This window comes from Amblyomma mixtum, chromosome 10 (assembly GCF_055824585.1).
Source record: "Amblyomma mixtum isolate Tamu chromosome 10, ASM5582458v1, whole genome shotgun sequence".
Taxonomy (NCBI): domain Eukaryota; kingdom Metazoa; phylum Arthropoda; class Arachnida; order Ixodida; family Ixodidae; genus Amblyomma; species Amblyomma mixtum.
In genome coordinates, this window is record NC_143021.1 from 108,611,424 (window position 1) to 108,629,646 (window position 18,223).

The following is an 18,223-nucleotide window of genomic DNA, read 5'->3' on the forward strand; positions in this document are numbered from 1 at the left end:
CGCTTATGTACCCCTCTCAATACGAACCCCAATGTTTCCGCTGCGGCGAACGCGCCACTTACGACCAAATCTTCTGGGATTGTAGGGAAGAGCCGCCTCCGGCGGAGCTAGTACGAATCCCTTCTTTCGAGCGGTGGGAGGCTGTGCTGGCCAGCTCAGACCCGAAGGCCGTCGAGTGGGCCAACAAGGTCGCCAACAGTCATGGACTAGCGGCCACCTAACACGGCCCTCCGGTCACCAAGCTCTTATTGACGAAATAAATGTTTTCCAATCCGATCCAATACGCGCCAATTTCTACATGATAACGAATGCTCAAGAAACTTTTTTTTTCGTCTCATACAGAGATACAGAAGTTTCGCTGACACACAAACTGCCTTTCTTACGTATATAGAACGCGTCAATCAGTTCTGTGGCTGTATTGACGGGTTCCATATCAGTAAGAAAGGCAGTTTGTGTCCCAGCGAAGCATCTGCATCTCTTTATTAGGCGGAAAAAAATTTTTTGAGCGTTCGTTGTCATGTAGAAATTGATGCGTAAATTTGTGTCTTGCGCAGGAAGTGGCTGAGTCTACCGGGTGTTCTTTTTTAGAAGGTCCAAAATTTTTAAAGATACATTTCTTTAGATTTATTTTAACCCTGGGGCTATACTGAGGGCTACGGCGGACGCCAGGTAAGAGGTAAACTACTTTAATTAGTTCGCTGATTAACTGAATACGTTAATTAACTTTTATAATTTTTATTTTAGGGGATATGTTATATTTGCAGAATTGGAGATCGTCTTGCAAACAGTCCAGCCAAGAAAAAAAAAATTCATGAGAAAAGTTTTTGCGCGTGTTAAGAAGCGAGAAAAAGTAACCCTGGCAGGCAGCTTCACATTGTAACACAGCGTCTGTGAGCGCCTGTGACGTAGCTCGCTCCGCCCTGCGCTTTGTGTCAGTGCGTTTTTGTTCCAACGCAGCATTCCGTGAGGCCGCGGAGCGAAGCGAAACAAGCAGCAATAGCGCAGGCCGCCCGCCCGGGCTTCGGGTGATATCAGCCGTGTGACGCCAAGTGCAGGACGGAGCGAACTACGTCAGAGGCGCTTACCGCCGCTGAGTTACGGTGTGAACATGCCTACCAGGGTGACATTTTCGCGCCTCGTAACGTGCGTGCAAAATTTTTAATTACAATTGTTTTTTCTTGGTTGGACTCTTTGGAGGACGATCTCCAATTCTGCGAATACAACATAACCCCTAAAATAAAAATTAGAAAAGTTCATTAACATAGTTAATCAGCGAACTAATTAAACCATAAAACATAGTGACTGACTAGTTGGTTCTGCATACTGGAAAATTGCAGCGCAGCAGTAACAAGGACGAGACGAGAAGGACGCAAACACAGCGCTTGTGTTTGCGTCCTCGTCTCGTCCTTGTTACTGCTGCGCTGCAATTTTCCAGAATTAAAGCAGTTATCCTCTTGCCTGGCGCCGGCCGTAGCCTGCAATGTAGCCCCAGTGCTAAAATAAATCTAAAGCAATTTACCTTTTTTTTAAATTTTGGACCTTATAAAGAAAAACACCCGGAATATGCATGTGGGTTCCGCAAAATAAACTAGTTGTGAGTGGCGCTCTATCCCGTTCTCTTGTCTTGTGCGTGTGTGATTCTTGCCGCTTTTACTTTACAATGAATTGCCAACTAGCCCAGCAAGAAGTTCTCTTAAGGCCTGTCTTTTGTCCCTCATACGTTTTTTGCGCTGACTTCTTCACAACATGCCTTCTCAACAGCTTGCTATCCTGGCCTTGTCCCGTTGCGCTGGAATACTGTGAACTTACATCTACAATATTGCCACGTATCATTGTTATGTCCGTTCGCGCAAGGCCGCACGAAAGGGGTGTTATCATTTTTGTTTGTGACGCGAGAAGCGACCGGACTAATCTCGATTGATCACAGCCACGAAGAGCGGCATCTACGTGTTTCCAGATTACTCTAGATGATCTCGACCTGTTATCTCGAAGTTTACTTGCCGGCTTTAAATTGAACGATGCCGCGAGCAACAGGCATTCGTAGTTCGACGACTGACGAGCACGTTTGTTGCTTACGCCGCCACCAAGTGATTCAGTTCTTTTGCGGGTGCAAGTCAGCCTAAATAAAGAGTTTCGTTTGAAAGCCATTCTCGCTGTTTTCCTGTTCGCCGGACTTCAGTCACCACTACGTGACAATATCAACTAGCTCAATAACAAACGGGACTGAGCTTAAAGCCGTCTCCTGCGCTAAAAGTAGCTACAAATATACCAAGTAGGCAAAATTTGTTTTATATATTTGTAAGACTCTTAAAGTTTTTACTCCTAGCATACTTAGAAAGCAGTTGGTTGGAATTTAAGCATGGCAAGAAAATAACGCAAAATTACTAAGAAATTATTACATTTTGACATGTATTTCTAGGAGAGCATTTTTTCATGAGTGATGGGTAATTATTTTCTGATCGACACCTTTTTTTGCGGTCGTCTCTGAAGAGATACTAAGAAATTTGTCCCAGGGTAAGGAGGATAGTTGAAAGGTTTCGGGTTAGGGCTTTGTTTTCAATAAGTAATGATCTACGCTTAGTGTGTACAGGCGGTGTAATAGATATGACAGATTTCCGCAGTAGAGAGAAGGCACGATGAAGGCGTTCGTGAACATAAAACGCAGTTAGCCAGTGTCGGGAAGGGAGCGTTAACCATTTAGCAAATATTTCCAAGAAGCGTGTCATGATGCGAAACGAGTTAGACAGTTCAGCCGCCATCACCAAACTCGGCATTATCACTGTAGGCCCTCTGATTCTACAAGACAGCGTGACCATGGCTGGCGCAATTTACAACGTGAACATCGCCATCCCTCATGCCGACTTACCCATCTTAATCAAGGCGGCAACCAACAGCGTTTCCATATTATATGTTCAGCGCCTTCGAAAGTCTACTTGCATCAAGTTGAGGTTCAAGGGTGACTGTATTCCATCATACGTGAAGGTGGGGACCTTTTGGTCACCCAGCTCGTCCATTCATACCTAAGCCGCTACAGTGCAGGAAATGCATGACGATTGGTCATGTGAGCGGCGTCTGTTACAGCTCCATCGTGTGCCGAAGATGCTCGGAGCCACAGAGAGGCGACAGTTGCTGCGCGACCGCCTTGAAGTGCGCCAACTCCCGACCCTTCCTCGAAGGACTGCCCTCGCCTAAAGGCTGAGAGGGCGGTACTGCAGGGAATGGTGCGTGACCATTCCACCCGCACAGAAGCCGCTGCAAATGTGCGACGACGTCGTTCGCGCCGCCGCCGAAGGTCGTTGAGGGAAACAAATCAAGGATAAGGTGAGGGTAGATTGTGTTTCAGTAGCGAGAATTCACAGACTCGGGAAGAGACCCACAGGGAGGCCCGTCATTGCGTTTTTCCAGGATTACACTGAAAAACAAGCCCTCATGAAGAATGCTCACAAACTGAAAGGATCACGAATATCCTTGCAAAATGATTACTGCGCAGACACGCTGCGCAAGCGCCGACTACATTGGAACAGCGCGAAAGAAGAAAAAGATAGCGGCAAAAAGGTCTGGCTTGTTCATGATAAGATTCGCGTTGGCGACGACTTGTACATTTGGGACGACGTACACAACACACGGAAACTAGTTCCAAAAAGGGATGACACAGAAAAGAGATTAGGGCAGGCGGAATAGCAATCACGGTCTTTCCAGTTTCGGCTGCTTTCACTAAATGCCCAAAGCATTGTCAACAAAATAGACAGACTGCAAGATCTTTTATTAGTATATGATCCTCATATATGCCTTATTTCTGAAACCTGGTTGCATGACGGGGTGCAGGATGACGAAATAATTTCGCCAGGTTACCAACTGTTTAGAAGAGATAGATTCTCCTGAGGTGGTGGCGTCGCAGGTATAGCAAAAAATAGTGTTGATATAAGAGAACTAGATCAGATTGATAACCACGAAAGCTTGTTTTTGAATATCTCTGTCTGGGGTTTTTCATTCATACTATGTTCTGTGTACCGCGCACCAAATGCTGATGATCACTTTATGCAGAAATTATACGATCACCTTTTGAAATTCAGAGGAAAAACTTAATTATAACTGGTGATTTTAATCTTCCTCAAATAAAATGGAATAACTGGAGCTATGGGCACAGTCCTTATTGTGATATACTCATTGATATGATGCTAACGTTTAGTCTTGAACAGGTTATTACTGTTTCTACCAGAGGAGACGATATTCTAGACCTCTTATTCCTCAGTGAAATTTTCCATGAAGGAACCGCTGAAATTGATGCAGGCATTTCAGACCACAAATTAATTTCTTTTTCATCAACAATCAATGTGAATAGAAGAAAACAACGAGAACGAATTCAGGTTACGGACTATGCTAAAGCAGATGATACATCAATTTTCGATTACTTAGACCTATATACCTAAATGTTGTCCATGATGATGTCGAGCTTTCATGGCAAAAGTTCAGGGACATAGCCTCTTATTGCATTAACAGATTCATTCCACTGAGAAGTGTCAAGAAACCTCCATCAAACCCGTGGATAAACAGAGATATTATCCAAACTAAGCGAAAGCTGAAGCGAATGAAGAAGAAACATGGCAGGCAGGGTTCGTCTTCCAAAAAATTGAAAACTGAATTACTAACAGAAGTGAAAACAGCCCGAGATAAGTTTTTCAGTCATGGCCTTGCTGATTTTATTTCACGTGCTCCACAGAAGTTTTGGCGTTTTTTAGGTCAATCTAAACAGGCAATGCATAAAATTAAGGTTAATGATGAAACTATTGAAGACGCTTCCAGTAATGCCGAATACTTCAATGATTATTTTTGGAGTGTCTTTTCTGACATGAATGAATTTGAACATCATAACAGTGATAGGTCTTTTGTACACGACATTGTGATTTCCAGGCAAGGTGTTTTGGATATGCTCTTAAAAATTGATGTCAGGAAATCTGCAGGGCCGGATAATATACCAAATGCTTTTTTACGAAGGTATGCGGAACAGATATGCGTTTTTTTAACTGACTTTTTCAAATTATCATTACAATTAGGAGAAATACCATCTGCCTGGCGTACCGCAAGAGTTTTTCCAATTCATAAAAAGGGTGGCCATCTTACAGTATCCAATTATCGTCCCATTTGTATAACGACCACTTGCAGCAAATTATTAGAGCACATTGTCGCAGGCTTTATTCGTCAGTTTTTGACAGACCATATTGTCCTCTCTCCATTACAACATGGGTTTCGAAAGGAACTGTCGACAACAACTCAACTTATGTCAGTTGTTCATGAAATCTCTCAGGGGCTTGACGCGTCCGGGCAAGTCGATATGCTCTTTTTTGATTTTAGTAAAGCATTCGATAAGGTTCCCCATGGAAAATTACTCCACAAACTAGAGCACATTGGTCTTCCTACAAATATTATAACATGGATCCAGGCCTACCTCCGTCACAGACAGCAATTTGTTGAAATAAACAAATGTACTTCCAATATCCGTCAGGTAACTTCTGGTGTACCGCAAGGCAGCGTATTAGGACCACTTTTATTTTTGATCTATATTAATGATATAGTCGACGTAATTCCTGATGATGTCCATGTTAATTTATTTGCGGATGACTGTGTCATTTTTAGAAAAATTGTTTCCAGGAACGACACCAATTACTTACAGGAATCAGTTAATGCTATCCGTGATTGGTGTGAACTTTGGTGCATGGAAATCAATGTAAACAAAACAGTTTTGCTGCGAGTCACACGGAAAAAAGAACCTAGTGTATTTTCTTATGTACCTAACAACACAATAATATCTGAGGTTGAAAAATACAAGTATTTGGGTGTCACATTCAATAGTAAACTCTCTTGGTCAAACCATATTTCCATTACATGTTAAGCAGCAATGCGCAAGTTGTGGTTCTTGAAAAGGAAACTTAGAAACGCACCTGCAAATACCAAAATGTTAGCATACAACACATTTGTCCGTTCCAAACTGGAGTATGCAGCAGTTGTATGGGATCCTCATACTAAAAAGAATATAACGAATTTAGAGCGTGTTCAAAGGAAGGCTATCAGATTCATCTTTAGTAAATATAAAAGACAGGATTCTCCGTCTTTAATAATGCTTGCAAATAAAATCAGTACGCTGGAAAACAGGCAGAAGATAAGTCGTCTCCAATTTTTACATAACATTATAAATGGAAAAAGCGCACTTCAGCGGCCTCATTGCGTAAAACCTCTAAGTTCACGCCAGACAAGACACAGACATAACCTTTCACTTACGCCAATATTTTCTAAAACAAAATCCCATATGAATAGTTTCTTTCCGCGTACTATACATGAATGGAATTCTATACCTGTCGAGGTATTGCAGTCACAAAACTTTGCAGAAGAGCTGGAAAAACATCTTTCTTCCATAAACTAACTGAAACAAAACCAGTGTTCACAATCTGCTGTTTTCCTAACTCCTTCACTCTGTGATACCTTTTTTTTCCCCCAGAAACAGTTCTGTTGTTTTGAGTAAAAATTGCCCGCCTGTTTGTTATTTCACATGTGCCACTCTTCATGTTTTGTTAGTTATTCTGCTGGTGCCAGAATGTATTCATTGAGTAACAATGCTACACCCAGCATTATTTTTCGTTAGTGTTTATTGTTGTTTTGCATTGTCACACTCTTTGCTGTATTGCCCCTCCTGCTAGGGCCAGTTGATTGGCCTGCAGTATCAATAAATAAATAAGTACCTTTAAAGAGAAGACCCCAAGCGGCCCTGCATTTTGTCCTTCTCCACTCACAACAAATCAGGAAAGCCCGGCGGCTGGTGGCACACGACCTGCTGCCTCAGATACAACGTGGCCACCGCTACCAAAGCCCACAGCGCACACTGCGTTAGGTACGTTGCCGAACCCCATGTCTGCAGCACCTATGACTGATCCGGGCAAAAGGCACGATTCAGACCATGCCCAGGATATTGGTTGGTTTATTGGGGTTTAACGTCCCAAAGCAACTCAGGCTATGAGGGACGCCGTAGTGAAGGGCTCCGGAAATTTCGACCACCTGGGGTTCCTTAACGTGCACTGACATCGCACAGCACACGGGCCTCTAGAATTTCGCCTTCATCGAAATTGGGCCGCCGCAGCTCTCTGTCTGTCTGAAAAACCGGGATCGAACCCGCGTCTTTCGGGTCAGCAGCTGAGAGCCGTAACCACTGAGCCACGGCGGCGGGTCATGGCCAAGATATACAAGTGATTGCAATGCTCACGTCCATGATGATTGTCATGCGTGCTCTGCCCTCCAGCTTGCGCACGCCAGCAGCACACAACGCACTGTCAGTACTGGACGTGCTACACCCAGTTCTTGGAGCTCTACATTCGAAGACACCTTGGCTCCCCTGGATCTATCTTTTCCGAAGAAAGTCAAGGAAGCTTTTTTTTTCATTGGAATGCCCGCGGGCTCCAGTCCTGGACACTATGTTTATGAAAACCGTTTCCCCATTCTTGTTATCTTTGAACCGAATCTACTCAGCATTTTACGATTATCCGGTTATGAAGCATTTACTTATCCCACGCACAAGAGAACCAGCGAAGATGTCGTCTACATTCGCCGTGAACTTCCATATGTGCTCCATTCGGTTCCCCCACAAACAAAAACGAGTACGTTTGCCTCACAGCGAAGAGCCGTGACCTTACGTTTACGCTTGTGGCGTTGTATATGGCACCGTCAAGTCGCTTTGACGACAAAAGATTGAGTGATTTGATGCGAGCCACCTCCGGTCCATGGGTGATTATAGGTGACTTCAATGCTCACCACACCATGTGGGGAGGCGTTAAGATTAGCCTTAGTGGAAGGAAACTCGTGTCCTTGCCTCTGTCCATCGCCTCAAGTGCCTTAATGACGGAACCCCGACGTATATTCGAGAGGTGACCTATAGGAGCTGCCTCGATTTGAGTTTCTCTTGTCAGAATGTCAGATGGTTTTCGGATGTAGAAACCCATGGCAGTGACCACATCCCAACCTACCTGATTATTACCGGCCATTCCACGTCCCGTTTAGCCACACGTATGCGGCGCATTGACTGGACAGTTTTTAAAGCACGTTTGGAGGATGCATGTACGGAAGGATTCTCGACAGGTCTTGAACAAAAAAATTAAGGAGGCCATGGAGAACGCAACGTGATGCTATAACCTTGTCGCAAAGTACACCGACTTTGATATCGAATTACAACGACTGCGGGCACTACGGCGCAGGGAAGACCGCAGATACTGACGCAAAAAGTCGCGCTTAGACCTCAGAGATGCAAGACGCCTGCAAAAAAAAATTCAGCGAAGAATTCAAGCCCTGCGAACCCAACGTTGGAGATCATTTTGCGAGACACTAGACCCACGGAAGCTTTTGTCACGCGTTTCGAATGTAGTACGCAGCCTTCGCACGTTCCCTCAACAGCGCCACCCGTTCAAAACCCTCGCGCTCCAGCGAGGTCGTGGTACCCGAAGAATTTTGAGCAAAGATAACAGGCCAACTGAACCCACCCACAATGCTGCACTACAGCGATGTTCCACCCTCATGGGATTCATGAATAGACCACCTGTTCTCCATGAAAGAGCTTGACGCTGCGCTGGCTTGTCGTAGGAGGTCATCATCGCCGGGGCCCGATGGTGTGACATACTCCGCACTCGCCAACCTTACATACAAGAAGTCATGGTGTGAGGTCATAGTTCCTAATGCATAGAAGACCAGTCGTCTTGTTCCACTCCTTAAACCTGGAAAATAACCACTCCACATTTAAGCATACCGCCCAATCGCGCTCTCCAGCAGTGTCGGGAAAGTCATGGAAAGAATGCTAATAACAGGCGTGGAATGGTGCCTGGAGCGATACCAAACCTACCCTGGATTTATGCCTGGGTTTCGGTGTGGCCGCTCATCCATCGACAATGGAGTTGGCCTTTTAACATCCGCCAAGCACCAACAAAATTTGAAAAGATTGACTATGGCGCTGTTCTTGGACATCAAGGGCGCCTACGACAACGTAACACATCAGGCCATTTTGGGCGCATTAGAAACTGCTGAGATTAGAGGCCGCATGTTCAGCTGGATACGCAGCTATTTGGCAGACGTCGTGTTTTTTCCAGACTGAAGACGGACCAATCTCTTTGCATCTAAATTCATGTGGTGTCCCACAGGGTGGAGCACTGAGTTCAACTTTTTTCAACCTTGCTCTCATCGACCTGGTTGACTCATTGCCACAATCTGTTCACATATGAATATATGCCGATGGCATATTGAACATCAAGTGTAACCATGTATAAGTGTGAAGCATATATTTGGGCATAAAGCGTGACCAGTCCCCAGTTCGTGAGAGACTACAGAAGGCGGTAACGATACTGACGTTATACCTTCGTCAGTAGGGCCTAAATATTTCTACCGAGAAATGTTGCCTTATGGCGTTCACACGAAAAAAAGATGACAAGTTACCCCATATATACTAATCGCAACGCCATTCTATATGAGAGAATCCACAGCTCCCTTGGCATTATAATCGATAGGAACCTCTTGTGGAGTCCCCAACTCTACGACATGCGAAAGAGACTGACGGCAATTGTTCATATCCTCTCCTTTCTCGGGGGAAAGTCCTGCGGCGCATCTTTGCACTCGATGCTTCAACTGTACCGTTCGATGTTCCTGGGATGCATGCATTATAGCTTTCCTATTTTAAACAATATTAGAGAGACAAACATTCAGACACTTCGAAGTGTTCAAGCGCAAGCGCTGCGAATCGGCCTTGGACTGCCTAAATGTGCCTCAACGACAGCCACTGTTCCTCTCGCTGGGGATCATCCTGTTACTGCATATATTGCTGTTGAAACCATGAGAACACACATTCGACACCTCGCAGGAGTTCCGAGTCATCATCTTGAAGCTCTTCCAGCACTCGGACCACATACTGCATTTGCAAAAGTAATTCAAGCTCATCGTGCCTATCTTCCTTCGCAGTTCACCCATGCTTCGAGACCATACTCACCCATATGGAGTCCCCATGAACCTCGGGTACACCTCTCTATTCCGGGAATTACTAAGAAATCTGGTTTATCATTGTCTGCTCTCAAACAAATGACATTGCATCATGTGCATTTTAACCATAAACACCGCATATATGTCTAGAGAGATGTCTGAGTGACTTCAACAAGTTCTGCTGGGTCTGTGGTGATACCGGCTAAACGTGGTGCATGACCAGTTAATATCAGGAGAGTTAAAACCGCCAAATAAAAGAATAGAAAGATTGGGAAATGTTGTGGTATTAGTGTTTAGAGAGTCGGGAAGATCTTCGCAAAACCCGGAAGGACTGCGTATGTTCGTGAAAAGGACAGTGACGTTCTTAGGCACTCGTGACCGTTTGTGCGAATTATCTGTTAGCTATGAATAATAAGTAGAATCAGCAGAATCAGTACGAGACTTTGCGACATGTGCAGTCGAAGCATGTGTGTTACTTTGTTCTCAGACGCTACTGTTGACTGGACCGTACATTTAACATATGCTGTTTAAGAGAAGCTTGTCGTAGCGAGGCTTAAACAATTTTCCTGGCGCGGTTTGCTTCGCGAATTCAATTAGTTTTTTCCTAGCTTGTAGAGTGGCTGGGCAGTAGTCTTCAGAGACTACAACGTCTGGGTCAACTTTGATTTAAAGCTGAGCACTTTTTCCTTTGATTTATAGTTTGTAAATTTAACAACAATGGGCCTAGTTTTATCTGGCTTAGCTATTCCAATCCGATGTGCTTGGGAGATATCACTTGCAGCAGTATCTAACAACGATTCCTGAAGGAGCACATTCCTAATTTTATCCTCAGATTACTTCCATGTTTCACGTTCCACATCTGGAATACCGAAAAATACCAAATTGTCCCTCCGGGATCTATCCTCAAGATCATTCAATCTAGTTTTAAGTGCTTTATTTTCTTGTTTTAGGGCGTCGGTAGTACATGTCAATCAGGATATGTCACCCCGGCACGAATCGAAGCTTGACAATTTGGATTCAACTGAACTGAGCCGAGTCGAAATGTTGGCAAATATTTCGCTCAGCTCCAGCTGATTAGACTTGATGCTATTCATAGTGTCAAGGATTTGGGTCTGGCCTTGCTCAATTTTAGTTGAACGGACTTGCAGATCACGCAGGATATTAAGAATTGAAGCGTAGTCATCTTCATGCGACGCGCCTTGCGATTGGTCATTGTTGGCATCACTTCTTTTCGGTCCAGGATTCAATTCAACGTCGCCCGAAAGCAACAGTCTTAACACACAGAAACATTCATAAGCATTCAGCGTAAGATCTTGTGGGCATGGGAGGACAACAAGAAGAACATCATCAGAACGTTTTGAAAGCTCACAGCTCACCTGGAAAAGGTGGAAACAAAGCGCGTTTTTCAGTGGCATTGTTGCGTCACTCCCACACCCACTGAAGTCCGTTGAAGGGCGGCAGGCGTTTATATGCAGGTCGGTGGCAGTTGTCGATGTCGGTGCGGCTTGTGGTTCACGGCGAGCCATGAAAACTTGCACTATGGTGGCGTTCCACGGGGCATCGGAGAGCCTGGAAATTTCTTCCGGTTGGTCTAAAAGTTGTGTCGAAGAACCAACTTTGACACTGCGGTGAAGTTGCGCACGCGCGCAGGAAAGGTGCGAACTGGAAAAGGCGGAAACAGAGTGCGTTTTTCAGTGGCATTGTTGCGTCACTCCCACCCACTCTCTCTTATTTAATCTCCTCATTCCCTTCCCCAGTGCAGGGTAGCCAACCGGAAAGCTTTCTGGTTAACATCCCTGCCTTTTCCTCTCTCTGTATCTATCTCGTTGCCGCTTTTATTGTCTTCTTCCCACTTTGTTCCCCTCCCCACGTGTAGGGTAGAGTGCTGGGCGTTGCCTGGTTCAACCTCCCTGCCTTTTCGTTCTTCTGTTTCTCTCTCTCGCAACAAGAAGATTTTTCTACATCTGCGAAACTAAAAAAAAACTTCGTTTTCGAAACCTTGGCCAGCAGTGTGAGTATTTCCTCTACCCCTTGTTGATAATTTGTTCATTAGTACTGGCTTGATCAACCACTGTTCTCAAGACTAATGGCAGATGTGCGCTTTGTCGATGATCTAACTGTGCACAACAAGAATATTCCTTGGCCGGTTAAGTGGAGAGCCTCTGAGAATTCATATCAGTTCGTCTACCGCAAGAACGAAAAGGCCATTACCGAAAAAAAAACAATTCGAGCCAGTCGTCGCTAACAGCCCATGACAATGCCAACAAAATGGTCTAAGCGCTCTAAAGCCCAGAATAGAATACGGATCAAGTTATTCATGGTCATGGAAGCAAGTGACTTCCGCTGCCATGAAGAAACATTGCTCGCTATATGAGCTGGTGGGCGAGTTGGTCTGACATATTTTCTAGTGAAGCAGCGCAACGGCACAAGGCCAACGGAAGAAGAGGACAAACACAGCGCTGAACTGACAACAAATGTTTATTCCGGATGCAATCAGCATATATATACATCAGCACCTTTGAAAAAACAACAAAAGAAAGAGATAGGAGCGGAAGGTATCATCCCAGTCACTATGCGCATGCAGCTGTATCGCGTGTACATCGGTCATATGACATCAGATAGTTGTGCTCTTTCAACGAAATGGCTACGGAAGGTGTGCTGATACAATTCTCACCCAGCTTCATGATTTCAGATGCCTCGATTATCTCTCTAGTAAGTTTATCTTTGTGTTTGGTAACTACATGGCTGTTTTTGAATTTCGGAAAACAGGAACAATCCCGACAGTGAATACCTATGTGGCGGGCCGCATTCTTAACGTTGTTTCCATGCTCTCTAAATCTTTCATTTAGACAACGGCCCGTTTGGCCGATGTATGAAGCACCACACGTCAGCGGGACTGAATACACCACGTTATCTTGGCATGGCACGTACTTCGTCCTGTGGTTTTTCTTGCAGTCACGACCAGATTCTGATCTTTTATCCTGGCCGTTCACCCTCGCACACAAGCCACTGAGTCTCACAGGCGCTGAAAAAACAACATCAACTCCAGCCTTTTTACCTATTCTTTTGAGATTGTGGGACAAGACATGGACATAGGGTATAATTGCCAGATTTCTTTGTTTAGGGGGGCAACGCTGCTCCTCTTTCTAAACAAAGAAATCTGGCAATTATACCCTATGTCCATGTCTTGTCCCACAATCTCAAAAGAATAGGTAAAAAGGCTGGAGTTGATGTTGTTTTTTCAGCGCCTGTGAGACTCAGTGGCTTGTGTGCGAGGGTGAACGGCCAGGATAAAAGATCAGAATCTGGTCGTGACTGCAAGAAAAACCACAGGACGAAGTACGTGCCATGCCAAGATAACGTGGTGTATTCAGTCCCGCTGACGTGTGGTGCTTCATACATCGGCCAAACGGGCCGTTGTCTAAATGAAAGATTTAGAGAGCATGGAAACAACGTTAAGAATGCGGCCCGCCACATAGGTATTCACTGTCGGGATTGTTCCTGTTTTCCGAAATTCAAAAACAGCCATGTAGTTACCAAACACAAAGATAAACTTACTAGAGAGATAATCGAGGCATCTGAAATCATGAAGCTGGGTGAGAATTGTATCAGCACACCTTTCGTAGCCATTTCGTTAAAAGAGCACAACTATCTGATGTCATATGACCGATGTACACGCGATACAGCTGCATGCGCATAGTGACTGGGATGATACCTTCCGCTCCTATCTCTTTCTTTTGTTGTTTTTTCAAAGGTGCTGATGTATATATATGCTGATTGCATCCGGAATAAACATTTGTTGTCAGTTCAGCGCTGTGTTTGTCCTCTTCTTCCGTTGGCCTTGTGCCGTTGCGCTGCTCCACTAGAAAATTGCTCGCTAATCTCCTGGTGGCACTATTTGTAGTGCTGCCTTTTAGGTGTATTTCATCTGAACTCAAGCTGATCGTGAAACAAGCCCTTAGGCCTCAGCAATCTCTCGTGTCGCTGAAGCAGGAATTCAGTATTTTAGCCTATTGTCGCGAACAGTTTGTTTGTTCACGCTCAAAGTCGCTGGCACTCGACTTTACCATTTCTTTATGACAGTAGATGCGACCACATTTATCTGGAATGATCGCAGCCATCCCCGACTAATTCCAAATAGTTCCAGATGACTGTAGTTGCTTTGGAAGCATATTTTGATGGTTACTTCCCAGATTTAAATTTAACGCGCCTGAAAACGGCACGCATTCTCTTCTACGATTGCCGAGCACGCTTGTTGCTACCGCAGTTGCTAACGTACTTCCTCACCAGTACAGGCTTTTGCTACCGAGGTGCAGTATCTGGCCACACTTTTGTTGCAACACGACGCCGGCTTCCGCCAGATTTTTTTTTTAGCGCGCTAGCAATTATAGTGGCCAATTACAGTGGCTGCTCACCTACACAACCCAAGCAACCTAAGTCCGACCGACGGCAGATTCGCCCACAGAAGTGCAGTGGCGCATTGCTTGACCGCTGCGCCACTACGCCCGGAAAAGAAAATTCCCAGGGATCTATGAATGTAGAGAATGGCGAGTTCCGCATATATGAACATTAACGCCAGAAGCCCTATCGAGTCTCAGCCACTGAACGTAAGTTAATAGATGACCAAGTTCAAGAGATGCTAAAGCGAGGCATAATTCGAGAGTCTTCAAGTCCTTGGGCAGCTCCAGTTATCCTTGTGAAGAAAAAAGATGGCACATGGAGGTTCTGTGTTGACTACCGTCGCTTAAACACGGCCACGAAGAAGGACGTCTACCCGCTTCCACGTATAGATGACGCAATTGATTGTCTGCACTCCGCTTCATACTTTTCTTCTATAGATTTGAGATCCGGCTACTGGCAAATCCCCATGCACGCTGCAGATAGGGAAAAAACGGCATTCATAACACCAGACGGACTTTACGAGTTTAACGTTATGCCTTTCGGATTATGTAACGCACCTGCAACATTCGAGCGGTTCATGGATACAATCCTGCGTGGCCTTAAGTGGCAAATTTGTTTATGTTATTTGGACGACGTTGTAATTTTTGGCAAAACGTTTAGTGAGCACAACAGCCGCCTGGATATTGTGCTTGATTGCATGGAACGAGCTGGCCTTATCCTCAATTCCAAGAAATGTCATTTTGGGAACCGTGAAACAATCGTTCTTGGTCATTTAGTTGATAAAGAAGGTGTTCGACCAGATCCAAAGAAAATTGAAGCTGTCAAAAGTTTTACGGTGCCTCAATCAGTGAAAGAGCTGCAGAGTTTTTTAGGGCTCTGCTCGTACTTTCGACGCTTTATAGCCAGGTTTGCGGACATCGCATACCCACTGACGTGTTTGCTACATAAAGATGCACCGTTCAATTGGACCAGCGAATGTGACGCAGCTTTCCGACATCTGAAATTTCTTTTGACCTCGGGCCCCATCCTACGCCACTTCTGCCCATCTGCACCAATTGAAGTGCATACTGATGCAAGTGGTATCGGTATCGGCGCTGTACTTATACAACGCCATGGTCACGATCAGCACGTGGTAGCATATGCCAGCCGGTCATTGAGTAAGAGTGAAAGAAATTACACGGTTACTGAGCAAGAATGTCTCGCCGTTGTTTTCGCTGTACAGCGCTTCCGCTCCTATCTGTACGGGAATGCTTTCACCGTCGTGACCGACCACCACTCGCTTTGCTGGCTAGTGAGTCTTCGTGACCCCTGTGGCCGGCTTGCTCGATGGGCTTTGCGCCTACAAGAATTTAATTTCACTGTGGTGCATAAAAGCGGCCGTAAACACTCAGATGCCGATTGTCTTTCCCGTTTGCCGCTTCAAACGACTGATGACGACGCAGACAACTTTGATGAATACTTGGCGTCACTTTCACAAGCCTTCCCCGATCTTCAAGTTTTCAGAACTGAGCAACGCAATGACCAAACATTAACCTCTTTGTTTGATGCCGCTCAAGATTCTGTAAAGAACACTTTTTGCATTCGCGACGGTTTGCTTTATAAGAAGAATTTCGCTTCTGGAGGAGCACGCATGCTTCTTGTCGTACCCGAAAACCTACGCATCACAGTTCTTGAAATGATGCACGACGACGCCACGTCTGGGCACTTGGGAGTGACACGCACACTCCACCAAACTGTTACGTGCTTAGCACGCACGGGGGGTTATTCACAGAGGGGATCGGTCGGAGCAGGATGGAAGCAGGAAGCCTACCAGCGTCCTTCAGCTCTTTCTCTTCCTTTCTCTCTGCTGGTCCCTCATCTTCTGCTTCTTCCGTCGAGGTTCTATGGAAGCACGTGACAATATTATCGATATCCGAACAACTGAACTCCGGAAGAGAAGTGAAAATCGAACTGTTAGCGCACCTAATTCGTATTTGGCCGAACTACGTAAATGAACCATTTTTTTTACCAATGGCCATGAGGTTACGAGGAATTCGTGGCCCTGAATGCTTTCTCTTTGATGGGTGCTACTTCAGTAGGCAGCACTTTTTCAAAAAAGGCTTACTGAGAGCGCCTCCACGCGTTCAGGGCACTAGCAGTGAGCGGTTACAAAAACTACTCAATGTTGTCCTTTGGCTCTATAGCATAACGCGCCGTGTATTCTAGGTGACCGTCCACGCCGTAACTGCTGTAACGAATTGGGATGCGCGACAAGATTGCATATCCAATAGGTGCAGTTTAGCATACACTCAAGACGGTGAAATGGAATGTGTCCGCATGAAGAAGGCCGCCCTTTCAAACTTTCAAAGTTTCTCTGAAGTCTCTCAGCCAGCCCGGCTGAATGTGGATATTTTATCAAGGGGTTGAGAGAGATGATCCGAGTTGTCGTTCGTTGAACATGAGCAGCCCAGAGCTGCGCACCGTCTTTGGAAAGCACCGTCCTGCCGCGACTTCCTACAGCGCAGCAGATGAAAAATATCAGCATATAGTTTAATTAGTAAAAATTAAGTCCTGTTCATAGACAGCCTTCAACATATTCTGTCCTGGGAACTTCGCCTTCGTCTTTCTTGCGCGCATTTATTCTATTTTGCTCTCTTTCTCCCCGTGCTCAAATGTTATCCCCTTCAGTGCGACTAACAATATATCTAACATCAGCGTCTATTTGAGCACGCAGTGTAAACTTTCACAGAGCAGGACACGAATGCCACTGCCACTGCGTTATCAATCGAAATTCGATCCATAGCAGCTTCGAAGGATGCACTGCTCGGCAGGGCGAGTTGCACTCCCCTCCCCTCGTGGCACTCCCCTTGAAGCAGCCGCACGAGCATACTAGAGCGAGCAGTGAACCATCGGAACTATTTTCATCTTTACAGACCAGCGTAGCAAACAAACGGCGACAAATAAGCAGTGCGATGAGGCAAGCGCTGACTTTAAAGTTTATTAGAAAGCGCGTCAGCAATATATAAGTGCAGCCTAACGACACAGACAAAACCGGCCTTGTAATAGTTATGATGCGTTTAAAATCCCGAGCTCTTCCTTGGTAAGAGCAACAGAAGGGCCTGCAATACTTCTGCGCTTCATCGCTTCCGTCGTCGCACTCCTTCTTAGTGCTTTTTGTCGCGCTGCTCACTAAAGATGTGTTGCCAACACGCCCGCCCTCCAGTCCTCTTTCTCCCGGTGCCCAGTGGCCTCACACCATCTTAATTCGCACATCGGCGCTGTAGGGGCCGGAGGGAGCCGGAAAGTTTTAAAAGCAGTAAGACTTTCTTCAGCTTAAATCAGCTAAATATGCGCGGTAAACTTCGGTCCTTTCATGGCGGCATGTTCCGAAAAAATTCGCGGACGCCTGTACACGTCGTCGCCTCAAGGCCAAAGTGCGGCCCACGTGGGGCTCCGCTCTCGCTTCGACAAACATTTTGTAGCGGGGGACGGCCGAAGGTGCACGGTCCCAGGGCTGGTCGGCCCCATTTCAGCCTTCCCTAATGGCCGTTAAGGGGGCGCCATTGCACCCGTCAGCAAACGAGCACCCTCCCTGACCGGAGCACGCGACGCGCACTGCGTGCTCCGTCGGTGACGACCGGCAGGGTGCTCGTTAAGGAGCTGCCTGTTTCCTTCAGGTCCGGAGGGCAGCGACGCCCCACGCTCATTGCGGTCGCTATGCGGTTCGAGGCGTCATGCCAATGTAGAAAGAGCGGGATCGGGAAATGAGCAACATTAGGGCAGCCCTAAAGGTTAGCGCAGCCCATACTTGTTGCGGGCAAAGATATTCTGTTTTATGCTCCAA

The 18,223-nt window shown here is 45.8% G+C and overlaps 1 long non-coding RNA gene across 1 annotated transcript in view; it reads right to left on the reverse strand.

Moving 5' to 3' along the window:
• Window positions 1-18,223, reverse strand: part of LOC149326640 (uncharacterized) — a 233,227-nt gene that overhangs the window by 13,644 nt on the left and 201,360 nt on the right. The window contains exon 2 of the long non-coding RNA XR_016286444.1: window positions 11,376-11,661. This is a non-coding gene — a long non-coding RNA (uncharacterized LOC149326640). The remainder of the gene's footprint in view (window positions 1-11,375; window positions 11,662-18,223) is intronic.